The 16080-nt window shown below is 40.8% G+C and overlaps 2 long non-coding RNA genes across 2 annotated transcripts; both read right to left on the bottom strand.

Moving 5' to 3' along the window:
• Positions 1-3027: 3027 nt before the first annotated feature.
• Positions 3028-3866, bottom strand: LOC139433111 (uncharacterized). Its single transcript, XR_011642676.1, has 2 exons — positions 3758-3866; positions 3028-3562 (listed from the first exon to the last, which is right to left on the bottom strand). It is a non-coding gene; the product is annotated as an uncharacterized lncRNA (long non-coding RNA).
• Positions 3867-4096: 230 nt separating this feature from the next.
• On the bottom strand, positions 4097-8568 carry LOC139433134 (uncharacterized). The gene is made up of 3 exons (XR_011642714.1): positions 8449-8568; positions 7409-7553; positions 4097-4233 (listed from the first exon to the last, which is right to left on the bottom strand). It is a non-coding gene; the product is annotated as an uncharacterized lncRNA (long non-coding RNA).
• Positions 8569-16080: the final 7512 nt, after the last annotated feature.

Genomic DNA, 16080 nt, shown 5'->3' with positions numbered 1-16080 from the left:
CGAGTCTGAGTCAAGTCATGTGACTCGAGTCGCCACCTCTGCTAATTAGCATGTGTTAGCATTTGAACCGACTAAAAGAAGATACGTTGGTAAACACAACAAAGAAATGCATGGTAACGTTATGGCTTTGAGCGTGTAAGCGTGCTCCTAGCATGAAGCCCAAATCCTTGACCTGTCTGAGAGCAGCCTCACAGATCGGCTAACATGACTGCAAACACAAGGGTTTTAAAATACAGTCTATTCTCCTTTAAATCAAAAGACTAAGCAATGTGTTTCTTTTCATTCAGTATAATCTGACTGAGCGTGTGTTTCCTTTTGTACGCCCTATGTTTATATAACGTACGGGAAAGACTCATCCGACTGCATGCATGCATTTATGTTTCCAGCTTGTGCATAGAAAACCCTAAACAAAGGCTGGGTGAATCTTTGACAATGCAGGAAACAATTCCTCTCATTCTTCCTCCAGCGACGGACAAAGCCCCGAAGGAGAGATGGGTTGATTTCCTTTTGAGCTTCACCCCGTCAAAGGGAAATGCTAATGAGGAGCTGGAAGCACACAGAGGAGCAGGAGAACTGGCACGGTGTAGCTATTGTCTTTCTGATTCAGAACCTGGACAGGAGGAATAATTGGCAAATTCTGGATGGAGTGAAACTGAGTCACTGAGCTAGTTTAAAAGAAATGCATCACTGTTGTTTTCCTGCTGGGACACAAGGCTGTTGAGGGGACAGTAACTGAACATCCCTCCTGTCATGGGGACTTCCACTCAGTGTCCTGGGGCTCTGGGGGACTTTGCTTATCACAACGATGTAATCAGGGTTGTCTTAGCTTTAGCTTGAACACAATACTTTTTAAAGTTAAGACTGAAGAGGACCATCTACTCAGACCGATTTTTATAAATATTAAATATATAAATATAAATATATCGCTCACTGCTGGTTTAATTTGTTGACTATTGTTTTTAGTTCTGTTTTGAAACAACCCCTGAATAGCAAAGCATTTATGTTCACTGGTTCGCTGCGTGGAAACAGCTGTGTGCCCATAGCTTAGTGCAGAGTTAAATATATGAAGTGGTCTTCATACAACAGAGGCAATGGAAGATTACAGATGTGTGTCGTTTCCTGTAGTTTAAGATTAGAGCTGAGTCTTTAAAGGCACACTTCAGAAAAGCTTTGAAAATGGTGCATGTGTTTTGCAGGAAATATACTAAACATGCTGTAGGAGCCATGAAAAGGACAAAGTGATTCATTATATTACAAATCAGGTGTGTACTTGTTTATCTTGTTTTGTATGGGTGATGTTTTGCATTATTATAATATATTATTGTAAGATGGCAATGGGTTGGTTTGTATATGGGCGGCACTCATGGGAATTATAATGACCTGTGTGAGGTGTGTGTGGAAGAGAGGGTCGCTGTATTTATTGTTGACCGCAAACTTTGCAATTGCTTTGACTGTTAATACAATTCCTCTTTCCAAGTTGATCATAAAATGTTTCATTACATTAAAAAATGTTCACCACATATTTTATGTCAGCAATGCATTTATTGATAGCGCGTCAGACAATTGCAACCAGGCCCCTCAGCCCCTCAGCTTTGTTTCCTGAAGTCGCTACACATGCAAATCCCCTTTCATCACACAGCAGTGTGTTTGTGTAACTATAAGCAACAGGGGAGGAAGTTCAACATTTGAATAGGTGATGCCCATGTAAAAAGGCTGTCTTCCGTTGCCATTGTTACGATAAACACACTATTAAAACAAACGGGGCGGGGGGGGGGAATCTATCTACCTGCAAAATATTTGTTGGGTTAAATATTTAAAACAAAATGAAACTGTAGGATGCAACTGTTCATTAAGTAAGAAGATCTGTAAGCTGGGAGCTAGGAGCTGGGATCTAGGAGCTAGCCCTTAGCAAAAAAATCTATAGAATACTATAGAAAGATCTATGGACAAATTCTATAGAAAATGTCTGTAGAATACTACAGGATTTTTGCGGATATACTATAGAAATTGCCTACGTGTTTTACTATAGATTCTGGGAAATAATCTATAGAAAAATCTATGGACAAATTCTATAGAACATTTCTGTAGAATACTACAGGATTTTTGCGGATATACTATAGAAATTGCCTACGTGTTTTACTATAGATTCTGGGAAATAATCTATAGAAAAATCTATGGACAAATTCTATAGAAAATGTCTGTAGAATACTACAGGATTTTTGCGGCTATACTATAGAAATTGCCTACGTGTTTTACTATAGATTCTGGGAAATAATCTATAGAAAAATCTATGGACACATTCTATAGAATATATCTGTAGAATACTACAGGATTTTTGCGGATATACTATAGAAATTGCCTACGTGTTTTACTATAGATTCTGGGAAATAATATATAGAATACTATAGTATAGAAAATATACACTGTAGATGGTTTTTTTTGTAGAAAATAGTCTATAGAATCCTATAGAAAACCCCATGGATGCTTTCTATAGAACTGTTCTGGAGAATACCATAGAATTTGTGACCTATATTCCATAGAATCTATTGATGTTTCTATAGAATTTCTGTAGAATATACTGCAGAATATTGGCAAATATTCTATAGAATGTACCTATGGATTTTACTATAGATTCTGCAAAATAATCTATAGAACATTGCTATTGTTTTCTATAAAATGGTTCTGCAGAATTTATAACATTAATTTACGGGAATTGTCCTTAAATATTTTACAGGTTTTACAGATGTATCTGCTCTTTTTACAGTCAATAACGTTTAATAAAAGTACAGCACTAAAACTTCTATGGGCAAAAAAAACGGAAAAAACGGTCAAATGACTGGCAGCAGGCTGCCAAACAAAAACCATAAAATTAAAGTAAAAATACTTTAAATGAAATAAAGTGCAAAAGCAATTAGTATACAGAAATTGTCCTTAAATATTTTAGAGGAAACTTTCCTCTCTTTTCAAAATCCATTGTCTTAAAATGTTACATTAAAATACCTTAAATAAAGTTCTGATGAGAAAAACAGTTTTTTACATTTTCTTTTATTAGATTTGTATGATCAAACACTAAAATAAATACAGAACCTAAAGAGCTAGAATACTGTTATTTTACAGCTTTTTTCTAACATATTCCAATCAAACAGGTTCAACAAAATGACATCACAAAATGTTCTGTAGGAAACAATTACTCTGAAAACTTAAAAATATTTGTAGAATTATAGTACAACTAATGAATACAGCATTTCATATTTAAACATCATACTTATAAACAGTAGAAACAAAAAGTAAGTTGAATTTTTTAAGATTACTTTGAAACATTCAACTGAAAATAACAGAAATGGCAAAATGGCGACATATGTTCACATTGTCAATGTGAAGGAGCAGTGTGCAGGATTTAGTACGTCTAACAATGGGGATGTAGGTTCCAACCAATGGATAGCTTGTTCACTCACCCTCCTATCCCAAGTTTGTAGGATAATGTATATTGGCTGCAAAAAACTTGAGGCCCAATCATGTTTCCTCTGTCCATTCTGTGCTACTGTAGACGTGGCAGTGCAACCTAGAGGACAAAAAGATCAGAATTAGAAACGGGTTTATTGCCAGGTATGTTCACACGTATGAGGAGGTGTCGTACATACAAATAAAAAAATGTAAAAACTACACAGATAGCGAACTATATTAAGAAATAGAATGCAATAAATTATAGAATATAAAATATTGGCAGTAAGCAATATTTAAACATTGCATTATTTACCATCCTGTGATCTCCATGCAGAGTCTGCGTTGTGGCTGAGGTAAAGTGTCAGTGGGGGGGGCGGGCCTTGTTGAGGTGCCGAGAGGTTCTGGTCCTGATGGAGAGAGGTTTTGGTCCTTATGGAGAGAGGTTCTGGTCCTGATGGAGAGAGGTGTTGGTCCTGATGGAGAGAGGTTCTGGTCCTGATGGAGAGAGGTTCTGGTCCTGATGGAGAGAGGTGTTGGTCCTGATGGAGAGAGGTTCTGGTCCTGATGGAGAGAGGTTCTGGTCCTGATGGAGAGAGGTTCTGGTCCTGATGGAGAGAGGTTCTGGTCCTGATGGAGAGAGGTGTTGGTCCTGATGGAGAGAGGTTCTGGTCCTGAGGGAGAGAGGTTCTGGTCCTGATGGTGCGCAGCCTCCAGCCAGAGGGTTGTGTTGAAGGCAGAGCTGAAGTCCACAAACAGGATCCTGGCGTAGGTTCCTGCTGTGTCCAGGTGCTGGAGGAGGAAGTGAAGTGATAACTATTAGTAAACCATAATGATGGATGTTATTATCAGGGCATTGATTATTTCATAAGTTTAGAAGGGGGGAACATAGTCTAACAACAGTTAGCTTTTGTTAATTTTACCTCGAGACAAACTTGTGAGACTTGTTTCTGAAATCCCTTTCTCTTAAAGTGAATAAATAAAAAATAAAACAATGGAGGTGACCCTAAAACTAACCACTGGATTGCTTGTCTAACATGACCTAGTCCATAAGTGAGGTAAGGGTGGGAACAATCAAACACACCCTCCCAGGCACTACGTGTTAGCGAAGTACAACTGGGATTTCGAAGAGGAAGATATGCTTGCTCAATTCTTAATAATAAAGAAAAACCAACAAATTGAGCACTTGAGTTTTCATTAGCAGCGCCTAGCTACAGCTGTGGAGCTTCGGTCAATACCACTAATGCCCCTTTCACACCAGCGCCTTTTCAGCTCCGGCTCGGAGCTAGAGCCTGAAAAGCGCCGGGTTTTCCTGTTCACACCGCAGCGGCGCCGGCTCTTAGCTCCGGAATCCGCTTCATTTCCAGCTCCAAAAAATTGTCGGTCCAGAGTAGGGCTGCAACAAACGACTAATTTGATCATCGATTAATCTATCGATTAATGAAACGATTAATCGACTATTCGGACTATTACTGTATGCCTTGCACAATTTCTCAAACGCTCTTATTTAGCCATCAACTTTTAGATTTAGCTTGAGGTTGTTTTAGGCATGTGGAAACTAACAATGAAGACAATAAAGATGAATACTTGATTCCAAAATAAATATATTATTGAAATAACTTAAATTGTGAACAAAACTAACATTGCTTTTTATTCAAATTAAATAAATAATATTTCACATCAAAAGAAACAACAGTGTTTTAACAAATCGTATTAAATAATCTGATGACACAACTGTAAATATAAGAATAGCTGAAACTTTAACAAACTAAATAATAATAATATATAATATTTTTATAGCGCCTTTCAGGAAACCCAAGGTCGCTTTACAAGTCGGGTAGGGGGGGGGGGAGTAGGGGAAAAAAGGCAGACAGGTTAAGGGGGTGGGGGGGGAAGTAGCGGACAAATAAACCTATTAAACTAACTATACAGTGGGGAAAGCCTTGGTAAAAAGGTGCGTTTTGAGGGCTTTTTTGAAAATGTCCAGGGTTGGGGCGCTGCGGATTTCGGGGGGGAGAGAGTTCCAGAGGGTGGGGGATGCCACACTGAAGGCTCTGTCACCAAAAGTCCGCAAATAACTCTGTTACCTCTAATCATTATGTTTGTATAATGTAGTTAGCTCCGTGTGATGCTGCTAGCATACAGAACACCTGACGTGGACACGTTACTGTGGACGGGGCGACAGAGCTACTAGAAAGACAGTGGAACCCGGTGCATTCCTCCGTCTGGATGTGGAGCACTTTTGCTAAATGTTTAGACAAATAGCTCGTGTTACCGCCCTTACATGCTAAACTCTTATTCCACTTTTGGTAACGAGCATTCTCCACATCGAGGTCGGGTAAAGTTTAACCACCTCGGAGCGCGTTCTCTCCGCCATCTCCCACGTGTGTGTGTTGCTGCATGTTGCAGCTGCCCGTGTGTAAACTGCCCCGCCCCCTCGCAAGCAGGCGGGGGAGAGAAAGATCGAAAATACATCATAGACGCATTTGTTTGTCTTTTTGCATATTAGAAACGAGTTGGCGACACTAAGACTGCGATATAATGTCTTTGTAGCAATAATACATGACATATCTTTTTTAAATGTCTCCAGTACCGATACAAAGACCAATAAAGTTAGAGCTTAACGGGGTGTAAAACACACGTGATGACGTCACCAACGAATCGACGACTGAATTAGTTGGCAACTAATTTGATAATCGATTTTAATCGATTAAGTCGATTAGTTGTTGCACCCCTAGTCCAGAGGCAAGAGCTTTGGAGCTAAGCGGCGACGTCGCTTACGTCTCTCTTACGTCGAGGCGTGCAGGAAACTAAACCCAACTCCCCTGAACATGGGTCGACTGCTATGCCTGCCTACAAGCAGTAGTGCCTATAAACACACTTTATAAAGTCAGGCAGCACTAACCAGGCTTCGTGTGATTCTGTTTATTTGTACCTTACTTTGACCATCCGTTCGCTGTTATCGATCATTGTGGAGAGAGGCAGACGTGTTGTTTTGTATTATTGCAGCTATCGGATGCAAGTAGTCAGTTTAGCTTCGGTTGCTATGCCAACATCACCCGTTTGATACCAGAGAAACTTTCATAACAGCGTTGTGATGCCAAACAGCGTCAATTCAGACTGACACACATTCACTTAGGCTAAGGGGAACTGGGGATATGCATCAGCTGCTTGTGTGAGTCGGACAGTGGATACTTTAGAGCGGCCGCTGCAGTGTGAGCTAACCGGGAGCTAACGGGAGAATAAACTCCTGTGGAAGAGCTGCACTGCAGCGGTCGGTAAATGCTGCAGAAACACATTAATAAACAATGAACCACGGCACTCTGGAGAAAAGTATAAGGTTGGAGAAGTCGTTATTCAATTTATTCTGGCTTCATGTGATTAAAAGCAACACGATCATCGACCCGACGCAGTTGTTGTTGTTGTGAGCGCCGTAATGGCTGCCGTTGGGGAGCAAATCAGCGATGTAAACGGTGACGTCATGACGCAGCAGGGGCAGCTCTGGGGCGCCAGTGGGCGGTGTGAACAGAGCGGGAGCTGAAAAGGGAAACCGGAGCTGAACCAGAAAAGCTCCCGCTCGGAGCTAGAAACTGAAAAGCGCTGGTGTGAAAGCTGCATAACAGTCTATTTCCTTAAAATGGTACATATCGATGAATCTATATTTTCATCTTCAGGTGATTAAATCTGCATAATGTCCCTGTACAATAAGATTCAAGCATTTTGTAATCCAGTGAGGAAATTCAAGACCAGTAAATATTGATTGATTAAACAACACTAAATAAAATGTTAGTGCTTTCTTCAAACTCAGACTCTCTGCTGCGGATGTACCTCAAAGACAAAACAATTGTCTTATGATCTTTGTTGAACAAGGTCTGATTGTCCTGTACATGTACAATGTGGGGTATTTTTAAATACTTTACTAAACCACATTCAATACTATGTTAGACACAAGTTAGTTATTACTCACATATCAAAGTCTTTTCATCTCCAAGATGGAAGAATAGCTGGGTGCTGCCTGGAGAGACTGATGAGGGACACAGGCTGGCGTCAGCAGCTTTCCACACAAAGCCATCACATCTTCTCTTCCATAGTCCTCGCTGTCCACTGGTGCTCTGTCAAAAGAGTGAACATCACAGCCGTCATGTTAACCCTTTCTTACACAACACCATACAACCAACATGTGTCAAAAGTGACCCGAATTAGTTTTAATTGTAAATATCTTTGCAATAAATTACTTTAACCATTCAGGATTCCAGGTATTCCTCAATTAACCTGTTTTGGATCAACACCAAATTTGTATTTTTCCCTTTCTTACTTTTTGAATAAAAATCATGTTTGTATCACTACACTTCTAAGGCACAACATGGGTCAAACATTACCCGTATTCTTTTTGCTATGTTATTTCATGCATGGCTGAGTGTTTCTTTACTATACATTTTCAAAAATAATTAATTTTAGCAGTGATTTGGACCAAGCATGTATGATGTAGTAATACAACAAGTATTTTAGTTCACACAGTGTGACATTAGCTAGTCATGTTAGCTTGTAATATATAGAGCAGAGCTAACTAGCAAGTTAGCCAAACGTTAGCGGTTAGCTGTTCATGCTATGCTAGCTGTTACTGAACATTAACAAACTAGACTTCCGCTATAAGAAAGCTGTGAAACTTTACATTAAACTTGGCGACAACATTGTGACACCCCGCTGCATGTTTATGTGTAATTCTCCCGTGTTGGAGACGAGAGGGTGGGGGCAGCATTGCAATAAGCTGTAAACTAACGTTAGCAGCCACCTGTTAAGCCAGGTTTTCCGGGCGCAACATCTTGCAAGAAACAGCATGTCAGGGCTTCTTAACATTTAACAACCTATTAATGATGAATACCAACTTAACGGGAAGAAACTCAGCTAACTAGAAGAAGAAATGTAACCTTAAATAAAAAATAAAACATTCACAAACTAAGGATTATCTAAATACATATTTAACTCCATTACAGTTGCAGGACTCACCAGATCTCAAGTCTTCTGTTCTTTGTTGACGTCCCGATGCTCATATTTAACGTGTAAAACGATCCCGATATAAATCCATAAAATCCTGCAGCAGACATACAGACAGACAGCTGTAGCTTGCAGGAGGAGACCCACTCAAACTGACGTGGATGTTTCAAATGTGAATGACAGGCGCGGACAGTTCTCATTGGCAGGTTTCTTCGATGACGTTTATATTAACCAATCAGGAGTGTTGTGGACTCATTCCAAACATGCCTGACTTGTCTGCCGTGTTTTGGCTGAATTCTATTTCAATTGCCGTAGCTCTGGCTGTCGGCCAGAATCCGAAAACCATACATTATACTGTAAAACTAAGGCTTATTACTGTGTATTGACCAATGGGAGAAAAAAAAAAACAGCAACATAAATAAAACAAGGATAACTGTGACTTGTTGAGTAAATAACAGTGTGTGTTTTAAACCTTGATCCTCCCTGCAGAAATGTCTCCACTTTCTATCATTTTAATTTGTTTTAATGATATTGTCAACTGTAGATGTTTACAATATAGTAAGTTAGGAATTTAATGAACATATTTATTTACTTTTGTTTCAACATTGGATATTTTGTGTTTGTGGTGGATTCAATCGAATATTGAGAAAATTATGTATGTAAAAAGGTTTTAATTACATTTTACGTTTTTTTTAGTTGACGCTTTTTTTTACAGTTTTATGATTACCTTAAAATTACAAAGAAAATCTTAAAGTCTTATAATAGTAATACACTTTTATATTACGAGTTACATATTTAATTACAGATAATACTTTTTATTTGACGTACATCTGCATTTATTTTCTGAAAGTGCAAAAATACTGTAAATATTATATAGTACTACTGTAAAAAAAAGGAAATAAACGTTATTTGTGGTTATTGTCAAAATACTGAAAATAATGTTTTGGGTTGTTAATTTATAGTTAATATCTGCCATTTTACAGGATTTTGCAAGTTATTTAAAAAAACATGATACTTACTATAAACATTTACAGTTATTTCCTGTAAAATTACGATCTTTTTTTACAGTATATAATAGACTGCAAAACAGAGTAGAGTACTGCAGACTCCAATGAGTTGTTTATAACAGACTCACACTAACAATAGATATTGTTATATGTCACTTAGCTTTAATCTCCAGTTGTAACAGATAATTAGTTACATAACAAAAGTGATCAATGTATACATACAGATGCAGTCACAGAAATTCTGGAGCATTGACATCAGATTACAAGGACAGTGACATTCATTCAGTTTAGAGTTCCATTCCAATATGTTGTATGGTTGTATATAGGTTACATAATTTAATTGGACACATAATCCAGTATACAGTTGTAAAGATTTCAAAGGGACCCATACAGCTTTTGCAAAGCAGCTCAGTTCCACAAAATGATGTAGATTACTATGATTTTCTCTATTCCAATTTAAAGACGAGTTTTATAGAATTCTATAGAATTTAGTATAGGTTGCATCAGAGAGAAAATGTCATGCATGTTTTCTTTGAATGCTATAGATTTCTATAGATTTCTACAGATATGTCATGAGTCGGTTCTGTCCTATAGAATTCTTTAGATTGTTATAGTTTTAATTATAGAAGTTTATAGAAAAGTACACATTTATAGTATTCTACAGAATGATCTAGAGATTTCTATAGTATTCTATAGAATTCTTTAGCATGTATTACAAATACGACTATGTTCTATAACATGCTATAGATTTCTACAAGATTCTATAGGATTCTATAGGATTTTATAGATTTTTTTGCTAAGGGAGGAGCTGGACACAGACTGATTGTACCCAACACACTCACTACTATCCACTAGTCACAACAGAAGCTCAGGTGACTTCAGATCTGGGGGGTATACTGCGAAGCAGGATTTTCGCTTAGCCGGCTAAATTCAGGGAAAACTCCGGCTTTCCGCTCATCCGAAGCTGGTTCTCTTTTTAGCAGGCTAGATCTCCATGGTAATATATGCTAAGCAGCTAACCTGGTCGGGACCAGGTTAGGTTGCAGGCTAAGAGCTCAACTCAGTGAAAGCACCGCCTGCTGACCAATCAGAGCTCAGTGTGCGGAGTTTAAAGCGATCAAGTCATATTACAGGAGAAAGGAAATACAGAAAAGCTGCTGTCGCAGGAAAGACGGCCGGCAAAAATCACCGACTGTGTGAACGTGAACATGAATAGAATATCACCTCCATCTTCAGAGCAATCTGACTATTATAACATTAGCGTTAAGAAAGCTTACTTAAATATCGGCCACAACATAAGTAACCGGATCAGAGTACATTAAGTACAGTCCGCGGCATATCACTTCATAATGTATCATATCTCTCCTTATCTGAGTCAGCTGAGCCGTATCTGGCCGTGCAACACTCACAGTGTCACATACTGTATGCAGAAGTATTATTTTAAGCAACACATAAGTTGACGAAACACTCGAGACAAATGTAATTGAAGTCAGATCGTGTTTTAGACGGGGCAGTGATATCATAAACCTGTTAATGTACGCATTCAAACACTTTTTCTGTTCCCAGCTGTGTTCACCTTGCAGGTGCAGCTATGTGGCTTTGATCCTGGATAAAGTGTTTAAGTCATGGATGTTTAAAGTTTAACTTCTTCATTTTTGACTAGTATTAAAGTTCACTTTTCATTCAGGAAGTATGACGCTGCGCTGTCAGTACGCTTCTCCATGTTTGTGATTGGTCGAATGCTCCAGATACCACCCCTTTCATGTGAACGCGCACCTAACTAGATAGGACACGGCTGGCTTGAGCGATCCACTTGATAACCAGCGTCGTAGTACCGTTTAGCGAGAGCGCGTATGTTTTGGATTAGGCCAACCGGCTAACTCAAACATATCCAGGTTAGGTTGAACCAGATTCGTAGTATAGGCCCCTGGTGTCTTGGTAGTGTTATGTAGGGAGGTGCACTGTTATATAACAGTAGGCTTTTCTTTATGCATTACTTTTTGATTACTGGTGTCCAATCCAAGATGCTTTCAAACATACTTGTTCATGTTTCTTTGGTATGTTTACCTATGGTAAATATGACCACACACATGTGCCTTGTACAGCTTTAATCAGAAATGTACTTCAGTTCTACCACACATTATATAGACTGTTTGGTGTTGTGATGTTTGGCACAGTAAAACAATCACAACCACAATGGATAATAAATGATACAGGTCAACAACTCTTACAATTCTGTGTGAGGACTTGGAGGCCTTTCCTGAACAAACTGAATAAATCTCAGCTCAACAGTCATGGTATTTAGTAATGGTCCCTAATTCTAGCTGCTTTTTTATCCCTCTCCAAAATTGTTCACATGCCCACTCATGGGCGTAGGAAGCATCCTGAATGTGGGGGGGACATTTCTAACGGGGGGGGTGTGGGGGTCCCCACCCACGAAAAAATAAATAGATGTCCTGTATTCTGGTGCATTTGGTGGTTTGATACTTTTCTGTGGCTATACTAGCATGAGGAAAATGATGGGTACATTTTGTAATTTCATCCAGTAGTAAAGAAAGGAAACATATTTGATTATTAATTCAGAGCCGTCTTTGAATTAATAAAAAGCAGTTTAAATGCCCATTTTTTGTACATTTATATACAACAATAAATATGTGTGAGTGCATTGAGGGATATTGTTGATTTATATATAAATCACAAAATACATTTGTGAATCCTTCTGTGAGCATTTATTAATATTGAGACTGATCTGACTCCATACAGATGTTAAGTTCACCTAGGAATGGTATCATTGACTTGTTCAAATAAATGTTGCTCTTCAGTCTATATTGGTCACATGATGCCCCTTGACTGAAATGCTTCCTGTTCAATATCCCCACTGATTTCCTTAACATTCTAAACTGTCATTTCCCTTGCATCACTCACCTCAGCACACCTCTCTCCACTGTCCCTGTGTTCTGCCTCTGACTCACTCTCAAGCGCCTAGATGTCAAGAGAGGTGGTGAAGTGATCATTATGTATTGAGCAGTATACTCTTTCACATTGAATCATAACAAGTCATACTGAATGTAAATACAACTGACTCTAAAGTAAGTCCCAGTCTGTGACATTGGACATTTTGAAGACTCAAAGCCCCAAGCAGTAGAATATTAGCTAGTCTGTAATGTGCACAGAAAATAAACAGTTAACTGAACACTGGGATGGAAATGGCCTATAAGCACTCAGTAAAACATAAACACACACAAACAGCTTCTGAATGATAAGTATAATTAAAACATAATGCACAATATCATTTTGAGAGAGAGTACCGAAGTTAAAGAACTCTTATCGAACTGAGGCTCCAGTAAAACACACTGACTGCGTCTCTACGTGGACATCATGGTGTTTACATGAGCACAGAGAGATCGGTTATTCATGTTCCCTGTTTACATGATAAATACTAGTGACCTGGCATTTCAATGCCTTTTCTCATCTAAACTATTCAGTATTCGTATCTCTCTATCATGACATAAAGACGAAACTCCTCTCCAGAAGTGAGACGCCGGCGCCGCCATCACTGTTAACTGATTAACTGCTACCAGCTGATGACTTACTTTCCTCTTCTTTGAAGTGTTCTTATGTCCATGTTGTCTGGGGGAGAAAACATATCAAACCAAGAGATCGTCAGCTTTGATTTTCGCTGTATTAACCATGTCCAGGGGCCTCATTTATAAAAAGGGATATAGGCTCAAAACATGGCGTTCGCCAGTTTCTACGCAATGTTTGCGATTTATAAAATACTAACTTGACGGGAAAACATGCGGTCCTCCACGCAAACTCTAACCCATGCGTACGCACTAAGAATAACAACGGGAGAGACGAGAAACTGCGACACCGTTGGCAGAAGGAAGAATGGAGAGAAATATGAGGAAATAATTGTAACGGTGTGTGAAGCAGGTAGGACCCAAATGCAGATTAAAGTAAAAATAATTCCTTTATTTCAAGGCTACACAGACAGAACACTCACCGAGGACAAGCCAAATCACAAGACGAACCGACACTGAACACTGGGAGACAGGGGGATTTAAACACAGGGTAACTAGACACAGGTGGGAACAATCAGGGGCGGGGCTAACACTGATGAGCACAGGAGACACACAAGGAGTGACAGGTGAAAACAATCAGACAACTAGACACACCAGGGAAACTAACGACGGGAGGAAAAACACAGGGAAAAAGACCAGACAATATACAAGGAGGAAAATACCCATAACCAGACATACAAAACTACAAACGTGACAAAACATGAGAATCCTGACAGAACCCCCCCCCTCAAGGGACGGATTCCAGACGTCCCTAAAAAAAAAAAACACAAAAGTCCAAAACCTCAAGCAGGGTGGATGGAGGGGGTCCGGAGGAGGAACGCAAAACTAGGGCCACCAGGGTGGGTGGAGGGGGTCTGGAGGACAGGACTGAACTGACCGCCCAGGGGCACGGCAGAGGACCAGGAAGGGGTCTCGGGCGGACGGCCCAGGGGCAAGGCAGAGAACCAGGAAGGGGTCTCGGGCGGACGGCCCGGGGGTAAGGCAGAGTCCAAAAAGGGGGATTCGGGCGGACGGCCCGGGGGCAAGGCAGAGGACCAGGAACGGGTCTCGGGCGGACGGCCCGGGGGTAAGGTAGAAGCCGAGGAGGGGGACTCGGGCGGACGACCCGGGGGCAAGACAGAGTCCAAGGTGGGGGTTATGGAGGGGCGAAGGCCACCGCGGCCGGGAAAGTCAGGGGGCCGGGCTCGAGGGCGAAGGCCAAGACTCTCAGGGGCCCGGGATCGAGGGTGAAGGCCGTGGCTCTCAGGGGACCGGGATTGAGGGTGAAGACTCCGGCTCTCAGAGGGCCGGGCTCGAGGGCGAAGAATCTGGGAGAATCTGCCTTGGTACAAAGCAGCAGTGAAAACATGGTACGGAGTTTCATTGATTTGGGCATTCTCTCAATCAGCAAGTGGAATGGATTTGATATGAAGCACTGACTCAGCGCTCTACAGAGTGCGGCGAGTGGAGAGACCGATTCACGGACTTTCCACATGGTAAAAGTGGGGGGGTCTAAACTAATCATTTGAAAAAGTGGGGGGGACTTGTCCCACCCTCACATAATGTGCCCTACTGATACCTTTATCCCTCCAGACAAATCCCAAGCAACTGTGACCACATTGTAGGAGTCGGGAGGACTGATCATTTATTCCGGCAAATTACTCAGACCTACTAATTGACCTGACAGAATTTATTGAGTCTATGTAAGTTTACTGCTTGGCTCAGATCCACCAACGTCAGCAAGATCTCACCTCACTCCTGAAGAACCAGGTTCAATTAACTGCTGTTTCAATTCAGACGACTCTTTTAATCTGTTGAAGCGATCCCGAAGGACTTTGATATCAGTAAATGAGGTGTGACCCTACCTGAGAGTGAGTGTGGCAGGGTGCAGTCTTACCTTTGAAGCAGGAGAGGAGAGCGCAGATGTCTTTTAAGTTGTCCTAATCCAAAAGGTGGAATCAGTTTATTTGAAGAAAAATAGGTCCAAACTTATACAGGGTTGTTACCTTCTCTCGTTAAACATTATAATCATACTAAACATATCATGCTGGGCTTATTTTCTAATCTAAAACCTTGATTCATAGTTCACACGTTAAAAGTTTTGTGACAAAATCGAAAAGGAATTTCCTCACAGATCGAAGGGGCTAACATCCATGACTAACATCCACACACTATGGCCCGACACATGTAAGAGGTCAGTTCCTCAAAATGTTCAGATTGAATTCCGACAGAACATGCTAGTACTGACGTGTGTACGATGTCTCAACGACTAACAAAGTCAGGCTTTCAAGAAAGAAAAGAAAGGAGAGAAAGAGAGAGGGACTAAAGGGTGACAGTATGTCCATGAGTCCATGAGTGGTGGAAATTAGTCTGTTAGCTAAGCGTAGTTAAGTTATGTTAAGTTGTTTTCTATTTCGTATATCGCTTCGCCCTCTAAGGCTATCGCTATTGGGTAATCCGCCCCCGTAATGCGCCCCCGCGCAGCACTGACACACTTGTAGTCCACGCCCACCCGCAAGGTGGGCCCCACCCTCGGGCTCCCTCCCTCTTTTCTTCAGCAAACTACGGCAGTTACTGAAGCACAGCAAGCATAATTTTAACATGAGCAACAACTGCGTCCGAGATTGTCCCTCATGGGGCTCAGGATACATCATTGCTGACGATCAAACAGATGCTGGAATGTGTTCGCCAGGATGTGGTTTTATCTGGACGACCTACTATTGCTGGCTCAGACCGGTGTCACGCACACTGGCGCCTCAGTGGGATTTGGCTTGGGTGTTACGCGCACTAAAGCAAAGCCCCATTTGAACCTGATCAGGTTCCCCTTAAACTGTGTTCAGCCAAAGTAGTACTGCTTTTGGCTCCATCAGAGAACAGGGCGAGTGATTTGTCTGCTCTCTCTGTGGCTCCGTCATGTCTCCGGATCCAAGGAGATGCAGCTCAGCTGTTTTACGCCCTAATGGCGTAGGCTTCATGCCTAAGGTCATCACAACTCTTTTAGGTCAAGAGTGATCACCCTGGCTGGCTTATTCCCCCCTCCTCACAGGTCGGAGGAAGAAGCCACGTCTCATCTC

The sequence above is a fragment of the Pseudochaenichthys georgianus genome, chromosome 24 (genome assembly GCF_902827115.2).
Source record: "Pseudochaenichthys georgianus chromosome 24, fPseGeo1.2, whole genome shotgun sequence".
NCBI lineage: Eukaryota > Metazoa > Chordata > Actinopteri > Perciformes > Channichthyidae > Pseudochaenichthys > Pseudochaenichthys georgianus.
Note: the sequence above shows the minus strand (reverse complement) of the source record. Positions and strands in the feature narration are given on the sequence as shown.